This window comes from Triticum aestivum, chromosome 3D (assembly GCF_018294505.1).
Source record: "Triticum aestivum cultivar Chinese Spring chromosome 3D, IWGSC CS RefSeq v2.1, whole genome shotgun sequence".
In the NCBI taxonomy this organism is placed as follows: domain Eukaryota; kingdom Viridiplantae; phylum Streptophyta; class Magnoliopsida; order Poales; family Poaceae; genus Triticum; species Triticum aestivum.
The window spans coordinates 498,547,531-498,560,920 of record NC_057802.1 but is presented as its reverse complement, the minus strand read 5'-3'; the positions used below and the strand labels follow the sequence as shown (position 1 = coordinate 498,560,920).

The window sequence follows — 13,390 nt, the reverse complement described above, 5'->3', positions numbered from 1 at the left end:
TATCAGCCTGAAACTTTTTCACATAAGCATCGCAGCCCCAAACTTTTAAGAAACGACATCTTAGGGTTTTCTAAACCATAGTTCATACGGTGTCGTCTCAACGGAATTGCGTGGTTCCCTATTTAAAGTGAATGCAGTTGTCTCTAATCCTAACCCATAAACGATAGTGGTAATTCGATAAGAGACATCATGGTATGCACCATATCCAATAGGGTGCAGTTATGATGTTCGGACACACCATCACACTATGGTGTTCCAGGCGGTATTAGTTGTGAAACAATTTCCACAATGTCTTAATTGTGTGCCAAACTCGTAACTCAGATATTCATCTCTATGATCATATCATAGACATTTTATCCTTTTGTCACGACGATCTTCAACTTCACTCTGAAATTACTTAAACCTTTCAATAATTCAGACTTGTGTTTCATCAAGTAAATATACTTAGCATCTACTCAAATCATCTGTGAAGTAAGAACATAACGATATCCACTGCGTGCCTCAGCACTCATTGGACTGCACACATCAAAATGTATTACTTCCAACAAGTTGCTTTCTTGTTCCATCTTACTGAAAACGAGGCCTTTCAGTCATCTTGCCCATGTGGTATGATTTGCATGTCTCAAGTGATTCAAAATCAAGTGAGTCCAAACGATCCATCTGTATGGAGTTTCTTCATGCATATCTACCAATAGACATGGTTCGCATGTCTCAATCTTTTCAAAAACGAGTGAGTCCATCAACATGGAGCTTCTTCATGCGTTTTATACCAATATGACTCAAATGGCAGTGCCACAAGTATGTGGTACTATCATTACTATCTTATATCTTTTGGCATGAACATGTGTATCACTACGATCGAGATTCAATAAACCATTCATTTTAGGTGCAAGACCATTGAAGGTATTATTCAAATAAACAGAGTAACCATTATTCTCCTTAAATGAATAATCGTATTGCGATAAACATAATCCAATCATGTCTATGCTCAACGCAAACACCAAATAACAATTATTTAGGTTTAACACCAAACCCGATGGTAGAGGGAGCGTGCGATGTTTGATCACATCAAGCTTGGAAACACTTCCAACACATATCGTCATCTCACCTTTAGCTAGTCTCCGCAGCCTTTTATTTCGAGTTACTAACACTTAGCAACCGAACCGGTATTTATTTCCCTGGTGCTACTAGGAGTACTAGTAAAGTACACAATAATATAACGTATATTCAAATTACTTCTGTCGACCTTGCCAGCCTTCTCATCTACGAAGTATCTAGGGTAGTTCTGCTTCAGTGACTGTTCCCCTCATTACAGAAGCACTTAGTCTCGGGTTTGGGTTCAACCTTGGGTTTCTTCACTAGAGCAGCAACTGATTTGCCGTTTCATGAAGTATCCCTTCTTTCCCTTGCCCTTCTTGAAACTAGTGGTTTTACTAACCATCAACAATTGATGCTCCTACTTGATTTCTACTTTCGCAGTGTCAAACATCGTGAGTTGCTCAAGGATCATCATGTCTATCCCTGATATGTTATAGTTCATCACGAAGCTCTAATAGCTTGGTGGCAGTGACTATGGAGAACCATCACTATTTCATCTGGAAGATTAACTCCCACTCGATTCAAGCGATTGTAGTACTCAGACAATCTGAGCACATGCTCAATGATTGAGCTTTTCTCCCTTAGTTTGTAGGCTTAGGAAACTTGTCAGAGGTCTCATACCTCTTGATGTGGGCACTAGTCTGAAATCCCAATTTCAGTCTTTGGAACATCTCATATGTTCTGCGACGTTTCAAAACCGTCTTTGGTGCCACAATTCTAAACCGTTAGCACTATGCACTGAACTATCACATAGTCATCAAAATGTGTATGTCAGATGTTTCGCAACATCTACAGACGACGCTCGAGGTTCAGCACACCGAGTGGTGCATTAAGGACATAAGCCTTCTGCGCAGCAATGAGGATAATCCTTAGTTGACGGACCCAGTCCACATATTTTCTACTATCAACTTTCAACTAAATTTTCTCTAGGAACATATCTTAAACAGTAGAACTAAAGCGTAAGCTACGACATAATTTGCAAAGACCTTTTGACTATGTTCATGATAATTAAGTTCATCTGATTATTTAATGAACTCCCACTTAGATAGACATCCCTCTTGTTGGGGATATAACTACTAGTGTAACCCGCCCAGGAGGGGCCAGGTTACGCTATGGCGGTTCATCATATGAAGCCCAATAACAAGCTTGAAGATGGCGGTTCAGTTAAGGGCCCAAGGCCCAAAGGCGACTCAAGGCCTGTAGTGATAAACCGCCATAATGGCATAACTTGTATTGTAAGGCAAGATTAATGGATCACTGAGCCGGACACTGTTTATGAGCCGGCCGGGACTCTATGAGCCGCCGGGCGTCGACCTCTGTATATAAAGGGACGACCCGGCGGCGGTTCAGGGCAGGTAACATAAATCGAGAACCAGGCATAGCAGATTTGCTCCCTGGTCATCGAAACCCTAGTAATTCCACCTCAACTGGATCGTAGGCTTTTACCTTCACCGCAAGGGGCCGAACCAGTATAAACCCTCGTGTCCTTTGTCCCACTTTAACCCCTTTAAGCTTCCTAGTTGCGATGGCTCCACGACTAAGTCCTTTCACGAGGACATCTGCCGTGACAATTCCACGACAGTTGGCGCCCACCGTGGGGCCAGCGCACGATGGATTTGAGTTCTTGAAGGGCAGCTTCGAAGGGCTCAAGGGATACGCTGTGGGCCGGATGACTAAGAGTCATCGCGGCAAGCTCTACATCAACGACACCGGTTGGGGTCCCGACGCCGGCTCAATTGAGTACGGGTATCGGGTCCCCTTCGGCGGAATCCACGTCTTCATCGGCCGGATTGGTGAGCCGGGCCCTGAGCCGGACATCTTCACCGACATCATCGAGACGGCTCAGTGTGCGAGACCCGCCCGGGCTCAGCCCGCCATGAAGCGTGCCTTCGTGGGTTGCATCCATGGAGGAGAACTTTCTGAAGGATCCGTGGACGGCGGTGAGACGGCCGTCTACTCCGATGGTGAGTCGTCCACTGGTGAGACGGATTCGTTATACCAATTGCAAGATGGCGGGCTTGGGGGTTGTTCTGATGGCAACAGTATTCCGGACCCCTTTGAGCCGCCGAGCAGAGTAGGGATCTTCATGGCTGGCACTCAACCCGGTCAAAATTCTACGGCTGCGGCAACGATAACTTCCGGGTCAGGAGCGGCCGGGGCAGGAGGCCCTGTGCGCCTGCCGGCTCAGGTGCTGATTGATCTCATGGACAAGTTGACGGCCCTGTTAACCGCCACAGTTATTCCGGCGAGTCAAGCTGAGCATGATGTAGAGGTAGCACAGGTACGTGAGGAAATAGCCTGGGCCAAAGAATCCCTAGCAGCTGAGGACACCAGATTGGCCGCGGAGCGGGCGGCTTTGGATGCTCGGGCGCAACAGATCCAGTCAGAGGCTTTCCAGCTTATGATGAGTCTGAACGCATCTAATGAGGTGATGAGGAGGAGGCACCAGAAGGCTCAATCTCGTTTGCCTCCGGTTTATGATCCTCGGAATCTCTTCTGCACGCCCGGAGCCGGCCCTAGTAACCCGCCGGAGGTAAACCGGTTTATAACATCCGGAGCGGGGGCACCGGTTCAGCCCCGGGTGATGGAGCCTCCTCACGTGAATACGGCCCCGCCTCGTTACGTACCAACACCACCGGGTCATTTTTCCAACCCCTTGGAGAACTTGATCGCTGCATCGGCACGTCTGGCGGCTCTACCGGTGGATGCCGACTCTCCAACATCAGTTGAGACGCGAAGGGTCAGAGAACTTCTTCAGACGGCTCTGGCTCAGCAGGAGGCTTATTCCTATAGTCGAGACATGATTCATTCGACTCCTCGCCCAAGCCGGAGCCCAAGTTACAGCAGACACATGGATTCGGTGGCCTTGTCAAGCAACGCTTAGCGCCGTAACCAGCCAGGTGGGTATAATCCGGTACACGACAGGATACGTCGAGAGGATGAGCGGGCGGCTCAGCAGGCGGCTCACCAGGCGGCTCACCAAACCTTCCCGGATTATTCAACAACTTCTATTGAGGTAGGAGTGGCCACAAGAACTGGCGGCGTTCCTTGTTTGGTGCCGGCTTTGCGTAATGAGCGTTTGCCCAAGGATTTCAAGGGACCCCGAAAGGTACCAAATTACACAGCTGATTTACAGCCCGGGGCGTGGATTGAAAGCTATGAGATGGCCATGGAGCTGTTGGAGGTCAGTAATGCGGCAATGGCCAAGTACTTTACCATGATGCTGGATGGAACGGCCCGCACTTGGCTGAAGGGGCTGCCGCCTAATTCCATTGGTTCATGGGCAGAGTTAAAAGCCCAGTTTATCCAGAACTTCAAAGACACCTGCAAGCAGCCCATGTCAATTGTGGACTTGACTAATTGCAAGCAAGAGGAAGGTGAGTCTACCACTCATTGGGTGCGCCGCCGGGTCAAGGAGATAATACATTCGTCTGACAAGATGGATGCCGGCTCTGCGGTCTTAATGTTAGAGAAAAATTGCCGATTTGAACCTCTGAAACAGAAGCTGGGGCGGCTCAAGCGTGACTGTAATGACATGGGCCAGTTGATGGCGGCTCTAGTCAAATACGCCGATTCTGATAGTACCAAGGATCCCGCGTCTGATGAAGAGAAGACAGGGAAGGGAAAGAAGAACGGCAACGGAAAGGGTCAGCAGCATAACCCGGCAAATCAAGGAGGCAGTAAGCGTAAGGCCGACGGTAATCCGGAGTTTGTGGCTAACACCAATTCACAAGGTAATAATCAACGGCGCAAGGGGAGGCCGCCCCCTCGGTCCGGTGGGTCAGGTCCTACTCTTGAGCAACTGCTCAATGAACCCTGTCCGAGACACGGCACTCGGGAAAGGCCAGCCACTCACCTGTGGAAAGATTGCGCGATCATGAAGGCTTTCAAAAATTCTAACATGTTCGACGGCAACCATGGGTCTGGTGGCGGCTCAGGTGGAGGCAGTTTTCATGGCCCGGGCGGCGGCTCAAGTTCCGGCTTTCAAGGAAATCAAGGTGGTTATAATCAACAGTCTGGTCAGGGAGGTCAGCAGCAGCAATCGGGTTATCAGAGCAATCCAAAGCAGCTGAATAGTGGACAGTATCATGTGTTCACCACTAGCTTGTGCAAACGAGACCAGAAGCTTCATAAAAGGGCTGTGAACGCTGTTGAGCCGGCGGTTCCCCGTTATTTAAGGTGGTCAGAGCAGCCTATTGTGTGGAGCAGGGAAGATCACCCTCCCCGGGTTGACAATTCGGGTCAGTTAGCCTTGGTGGTAGCACCTCAGGTTGGTGGATATAAATTCACTAAAGTACTCATGGATGGAGGTAGCAGCATCAATATCCTTTATTATGAGACCTTTCGTCGTATGGGGTTGACTGACAAGAATCTAAAGACATCCAACACCGTTTTCCATGGAGTGGTGCCTGGTAAGTCGGCATACCCGGTTGGTAAGATTGAGCTGGAGGTAGCTTTCGGAGATGAGCATGATTCTAGGGCTGAGAAATTAACCTTTGAAGTGGTCAAGATCAAGAGCCCATATCACGCTTTGTTTGGACGATCGACTTATGCCAAGTTCATGGCGCAGCCGTGTTATGTTTACTTACAGCTCAAGATGCCAGGTCACAAGGGCACTATTACAGTACATGGGAGTCGGAAGATAGCCCTGGAATGTGAGGAGGGTGACGCTGCTTATGCCGAATCAGTTTGTGCAGCAGAGGAGTTGAAGTTTTATAAGGACAACGTTGACCCGACGGACATGACGTCTCTGAAGAAACCAACCACAGAGCATGACCCGGTGATGAAATTTAAGTCGGCTGATGACACCAAGCTTGTTGATTTTGTTCCAGGCGACTCATCTAAGCAATTCAGTATCAGTGCCAATCCGGATCCTAAATAGGAAGGCGCGCTCATCGAGTTCATCCGTGAGAACCGGGACATCTTTGCATGGAAACCTTCTGACTTGCCGGGTGTACCGAGAGAACTCGCTGAGCACACTCTTAATATTGATCCAAGGTTTAAGCCGGTCAGGCAGTTTCTTCGGCGGTTTAATGAGGAGAGATGTAAAGCTATCGGTGAGGAGGTGGCCCGGCTCTTGGCGGCCGGGTTTATTATTGAAGTTTTTCACCCAGAGTGGTTGGCTAACCCGGTGCTTGTACTTAAAAAGAACGGTACCTGGCGGATGTGTGTGGATTACACGGACTTAAATAAGGCTTATCCGGCTGATCCTTTCGCTCTTCCCCGTATTGATCAAATTATTGATGCTACGGCGGGTTGTGAGCGTTTGAGCTTCTTGGATGCTTACTCTGGTTATCATCAGATCAAAATGGCAGTTAAGGACTAGGAGAAGACGGCTTTCATCACTCCGTTTGGAGCCTTCTGTTATGTATCTATGCCATTTGGGCTCAAGAGTGCCCAGGCGACTTATCAGCGATGTGTACAGAACTGTCTCCACAACCAGATTGGGCGCAATGTTCATGCTTATGTGGATGATATTGTGGTGAAATCCAGAGAGAAGGAAACCTTGATAGATGATCTGAAGGAAACCTTTGATAATCTCCGGGTCTACAAAATGATGCTTAACCCGGCCAAATGTGTGTTTGGCGTGCCAGCAGGCAAGCTTCTGGGTTTTCTGGTTTCTAACAGAGGCATTGAAGCTAACCCGGAGAAAATCAAGGCAATCACCTCTTTGGCTAAGCCGGCATGCGTCAACGATGTTCAGCGACTGGCGGGTCGTATCGCTGCTTTAAGCCGGTTCATAAGCCGGTTAGGTGAGAAGGCCATACCGCTGTATCAGATGATGAAGAAAACAGACAATTTTGTGTGGAGTGATGCCGCTAACACTGCTTTTGAAGATTTAAAGAGACAGTTATCTGAGCCGCCGGTCCTTGTGGCTCCCATTGATAAAGAGCCGTTATTGTTGTATGTGGCTACTAACTCACGTGCTGACAACGTTGCAATTGTGGTGGAGCGCAAGGAGGCTGGCAAGGAGCATCCGGTTCAACGGCCGGTTTACTACATCAGTGAGGTGCTTATTGAGTCTAAGCAAAGATATCCACATTGGCAGAAGCTCATTTATGGGGTGTTCGTGGCGAGCCGGAAGCTTAAACAATACTTCCAGGGTCACCCCATCACTGCGGTAAGTTCTGCTCCTTTGGGAGACATCATTCAGAATAGAGAGGCTACAGGGCGAGTCGCCAAGTGGGCCATTGAACTTGGACCTCATGGCTTGAAGTATGTGCCACGCACTGCTATTAAATCTCAGGCACTAGTGGACTTCATCAATGATTGGACAAAGCTACAGACGCCTGAGGAAAAGCCGGACAACACACATTGGACTATTCACTTTGATGGATCCAGGCAATTGGAGGGCTCGGGGGCTGGAGTTGTTTTAGCTTCCCCTCGAGGTGACAAATTTTGTTATGTGCTCCGGTTGATGTTTCCTTGTACCAACAACGCAGCTGAGTATGAGGCTTTGCTCCATGGTCTTCGGGTGGCTAAGGAGATGAACTTAAGCCGGGTAAGGTGCTTTGGCGACTCAGATTTGGTGGCTCAACAGGTGTCAAGCAAGTGGGATTCTAAGGATCCTCTCATGGCAGCTTATCGCTGTGAAGTTGATGCTGTCGCGGGACACTTCAAAGGTTATCAAGTGGAGCACATTGATCGAAGGAAGAATGAGGCGGCTGATGCTTTAAGCCGGCTGGGATCTTAGCGTAAGCCGGTGCCACCTAACACCTTCTTGGATGTTTTTCATAACCCTTCTGTTAAGTTGCCCACAAAGGAAGATTTATCTGTTCTAGACCCAGAAGCGCAGTTAGTGGCGGCTCTTCATGTCATCCCAGATTGGACAGTGCCATATTTGGCTTACATGACCCGGGGCGAGTTGCCTGAGGACGAGACCTTGGCTAGACAAATCGTCCGGCTGTCTAAGTCCATGACAATTGTTCATGATGAGTTGCATCATCGCAGTGTTACTGGGGCGTTTCAATATTGTGTGTCGCCTGAGGAAGGTCAGGAAATACTTCGTGAGATCCATGAAGGGGAATGTGGTCATCACGCCGGCTCAAAATCTCTTGTGGCCAAAGCTTTCTGTCATGGTTTTTATTGGCTGACGGCTCATGCTGATGCGGAGGATCTAGTCAGTAAATGTGATGCTTGTCAAAAATTCTCACGGAGAGCTCATGTGCCGGCTCAAGAATTAAGGATGATTCCAATCACTTGGCCGTTTGCAGTCTGGGGGCTTGATATGGTTGGGCCTTTCAAAAGGTCCAAAGATAAAAATACACATCTCCTGGTGGCGGTTGATAAATTCACGAAGTGGGTTGAGGCAGAGCCGGTCAGTAAGTGTGATGCAGCCACGGCGGTTCAGTTCATGAAAAAGGTGATCTTTCGTTTTGGTTTTCCACACAGCATCATAACTGACAATGGTACTAATCTGTCCAAAGGGGCTATGGAAGAGTTTTGTCAACGTGAACATATCCGGCTTGATGTTTCATCAGTAGCTCATCCTCAATCCAATGGTCAAGCTGAAAGAGCCAATCAAGAGATCTTGAAAGGTATAAAACCCCGGCTCATGGTCCCTTTACAACGGACGCCAGGTTGTTGGGTGGAGGAGTTGCCTTCTGTGATTTGGAGCATCAATACTACACCTAACAGATCTACGAGTTATACGCCTTTCTTCATGGTTTACGGAGCAGAGGCGGTCCTACCGAGTGACATCCGTTATGACTCGCCCCGAGTGGCGGCTTATGTTGAAGCTAATAAGTGATACATGATCCGAGTCAACTAGGCCGTGTCCGATCATCACGTGAGACGGACTAGTCATCATCGGTGAACATCTTCATGTTGATCGTATCTACTATACGACTCATGTTCGACCTTTCGGTCTCTTGTGTTCCGAGGCCATGTCTGTACATGCTAGGCTCGTCAAGTCAACCTAAGTGTTTCGCATGTGTAAATCTGGCTTACACCCGTTGTATGCGAACGTTAGAATCTATCACACCCGATCATCACATGGTGCTTCGAAACAACGAACCTTCGCAACGGTGCACAGTTAGGGAGAACACTTTCTTGAAATTTTAGCGAGGGATCATCTTATTTATGCTACCGTCGTTCTAAGCAAATAAGATGTAAACATGACAAACATCACATGCAAATCATAAAGTGACATGATATGGCCAATATCATCTTGCGCCTTTTGATCTCCATCTTCGAGGCATGGCATGATCACCTTCGTCACCGACATGACACCATGATCTCCATCATCATGATCTCCATCATCGTGTCTTCATGAAGTTGTCTCGCCAACTATTACTTCTACTACTATGGCTAACGGTTAGCAATAAAGTAAAGTAATTACATTGCGCTTTTCATTGACACACATGTCATACGATAAATTAAGACAACTCCTATGGCTCCTGCCGGTTGTCATACTCATTGACATGCAAGTCGTGATTCCTATTACAAGAACATGATCAATCTCATACATCACATATATATAATTCGTCACATCCTTTTGGCCATATCACATCACATAGCATACCCTGCAAAAACAAGTTAGACGTCCTCTAATTGTTGTTGCATGTTTTACGTGGCTGCCATGGGTTTCTAGCAAGAACGTTTCTTACCTACACAAAAGCCACAACGGTGATATGCCAATTTCTATTTACCCTTCATAAGGACCCTCTTCATCGAATCCGATCCGACTAAAGTGGGAGAGACAGACACCCGCTAGCCACCTTATGCATCAAGTGCATGTCAGTCGGTGGAACCTGTCTCACGTAAGTGTACGTGTAAGGTCGGTTCGGGCCGCTTCATCCCACAATGCCGCCGAATTAAGATAAGACTAGTAACGACAAGCAAATTGAACAAATCATCGCCCACAACTACTTTGTGTTCTACTCGTGCATAGAATCTACGCATAGACCTAACTCATGATGCCACTGTTGGGGAACGTAGCAATAATTCAAAATTTTCCTACGTGTCACCAAGATCAATCTAGGAGATGCTAGCAACGAGAGAGAGGGAGTGCATCTTCATACCCTTGAAGACCGCTAAGCGGAAGCGTTACAAGAACGCGGTTGATGGAGTCATACTCGCGGCGATTCAAATCACGGAAGATCCGATCCTAGCGCCGAACGGACGGCGCCTCCGCGTTCAACACACGTACAGCCCGGGGATGTCTCCTCCTTCTTGATCCAGCAAGGGGAGAGGAGAAGTTGAGGGAGGACTCTGGCAGCACGACGGCGTGGTGGTGGAGCTTGTGGTATTCCTGCAGGGCTTCGCCAAGCTCTACGGAGGAGAAGGAAGAGTTGGAGGAGGGAGGGGCTGCGCCAGGGAAGGGGTGCGGCTGCCCTCTCTCTCACTCACTATATATAGGGGGAAGGGGGTGGAGGAGGCGCCCTAGGGTTCCCTAGGGGAGGGGCGGCAGCCACAGGGGAAACCCTAGATGGGTTTGGGCGCCCCCACCCCTAGGAAACTTGCCCCCCAAGCCCGAAGGGGTGGCTGCCCTAGGGGAGGCGCCCCCACCTCTCCAAGTTACGTGAGAGGGGTTGGGAGGGGCGCACGGCCCCTTAGTGGGCTCGTGTGCCCCCTCCCCTTGGCCCATAAGGCCCCCCAACGCTTGCCGGGGCCTCCGAAACACCTTTCGGTCACGCTGGTCGTCATCCGGTACTCCCAGAACAATTCCGGACTGCAATACCCTTCGTCCAATATATCGATCTTCACCTCCGGACCATTCCGGAGTTCCTCGTCATGTCCAGGATCTCATCCGAGACTCCGAACAACCTTCGGTAACCACATACTATTTCCCATAACAACTCTAGCGTCACCGAACCTTAAGTGTGTAGACCCTACGGGTTCGGGAACCATGCAGACATGACCGAGACAACCTCCGGCCAATAACCAATAGCGGGATCTGGATACCCATATTGGCTCCCACATGTTCCACGATGATCTCATCGGATGAACCACGATGTCGGGGATTCAATCAATCCCGTATACAATTCCCTTTGTCCATCGGTATGTTACTTGCCCGAGATTCGATCGTCGGTATCCCCATACCTCGTTCAATCTCGTTACCGGCAAGTCTCTTTACTCATTCCGTAACGCATGATCCCGTGGCTAACTCCTTAGTCACATTGAGCTCATTATGATGATGCATTACCGAGTGGGCCCAGAGATACCTCTCCGTCATACGGAGTGACAAATCCCAGTCTCGATTCGTGCCAACCCAACAGACACTTTCGGAGATACCTGTAGTGCACCTTTATAGTCACCCAGTTACGTTGTGACGTTTGATGCACCCAAAGCATTCCTACAGTATCCGGGAGTTGCACAATCTCATGGTCTAAGGAAACGATACTTGACATTAGAAAAGCTCTAGCAAATGAACTACACGATCTTGTGCTATGCTTAGGATTGGGTCTTGTCCATCACATCATTCTCCCAATGATGTGATCCCGTTATCAATGACATCCAATGTCCATGGCCAGGAAACCACGACCATCTATTGATCAACGAGCTAGTCAACTAGAGGCTTACTAGGGACATGTTGTGGTCTATGTATTCACACATGTATTACGGTTTCCGGTTAATACAATTATAGCATGAACAATAGGCAATTATCATGAACAAGGAAATATAATAATAACCATTTTATTATTGCCTCGAGGGCATATTTCCAACAGTTTGAACATGAGCTTTTCCTTTTGCATGGTCATCATGAAGTAAGTACCAACATCTAGGTAACGAAAAATATGGAAGCGCATTATTAGGATGCCAATTTTGGGTAGAGAGAAATAAGCCATAGAAAAAAATTACTCGCAAAAAAAAAGGAAAAAGTATTGGAAGAAAATAAATATCAACACCCGAGAGATTCAACCTTTTCAAAAGAAAGTGCTCCTATCATCTGTTCCAAAGTGACCTTTTGATCATTATGAAGTAATTTGAACTAAAACCACGACGAGTAATTTGGAACGGAGGAAGTAAGTACCAACACCTAGGCAACGAAACATTGCAAAGCGTAAACGTATTATTATGAAGCCAAATTTGGAGTAGATAGAAATAAGCAACAGAGAAAACAAATATTACTCGTGGAAAGAAAGGAAAAAGTATTGGTAGGAAAAGTAGGTAACGAAACACTGGAAAGTGGAAACGTATTTATTATGAAGCTAAATTTGGAGTAGATAGTTTTCTTTCTTCCACGGGAAGAAAGAAGACCCTTTGACTAGGGTTTCTCGTGCCTCCTGTTGGTGCCGCCGTCGGTCTACCTCATCTCTCGTGGTCTTAGGGCCATAGAGGCGTGGTGGATCCCGGCCCTTGCCGGCGGGAGGGCTCTGTTTCTTCATGCTTTTTTGAGTTTTCTAAGGGTTTGTGTCTTGCTGAGAGAGGCGAGGCGGTGGTGGCTCTCTGAAGATGGAATAAGTTTTTCTCGCAAAAAAGACTTGGTGTAGATCGAAATAAGCCACAGAAAAAATGTTACTTGCTAAAATAAAGATAAAAATTATTGGTGGCTCTCTGAAGATGGAATAAGTTTCTCCCCGCCTAGTCCCCGTTTCGATGGTGTTTCTAGCATTGTCGGAGGACGTGTGGAGGTTTGTCCCCGGCGAATCTCTCGGGATTCGGTCGGCGGTTGTCTTTGGTGGATCCACGTGGATCCTGTCTTCGTTCGTGTGTGTTCATGTGTCTACAGGTTGGATCCATCCGATCTACATTTCTCTTCATCGGCGGCAGTTGCTGTTCTGGTGCGTGTGGAGGTTTGTCCCCGGCGAATCTCTCGGGATTCGGTCGGCGGTTGTCTTTGGTGGATCCACGTGGATCCTGTCTTCGTTCGTGTGTGTTCATGTGTCTACAGGTTGGATCCATCCGATCTACATTTCTCTTCATCGGCGGCAGTTGCTGTTCTGGTGCGTGTGGAGGTTTGTCCCCGGCGAATCTCTCGGGATTCGGTCGGCGGTTGTCTTTGGTGGATCCACGTGGATCCTGTCTTCGTTCGTGTGTGTTCATGTGTCTACAGGTTGGATCCATCCGATCTATATTTTTCTTCATCGGCGGCAGTTGCTGTTTTGGTGCGTTGGTGCTATGGGGCCTTAGCACGATGACAATATTACTTGCTAAAATAAAGATAAAAATTATTGGTAGGTAAAACCTACATCGACGCCTGAGAGATTCGAACTCTCGCGGGGAAACCCCATGTACTTAGCAGGCACACGCCTTAACCACTCGGCCAAAGCGTCTTTGATGAAACTATTGCAATTCTCCAGCTTTTAAAAGGCACGACATCTAACCCTGATTCGTTCCCCTAAACCCC

At 48.0% G+C, this 13,390-nt stretch overlaps 1 non-coding gene across 1 annotated transcript; it reads right to left on the bottom strand.

The window, feature by feature from the left end:
- Positions 1-13,234: 13,234 nt before the first annotated feature.
- On the bottom strand, positions 13,235-13,316 carry TRNAS-GCU (transfer RNA serine (anticodon GCU)). The gene has a single exon. It is a non-coding gene; the product is annotated as a tRNA-Ser (tRNA).
- Between the last annotated feature and the right edge of the window lie 74 nt (positions 13,317-13,390).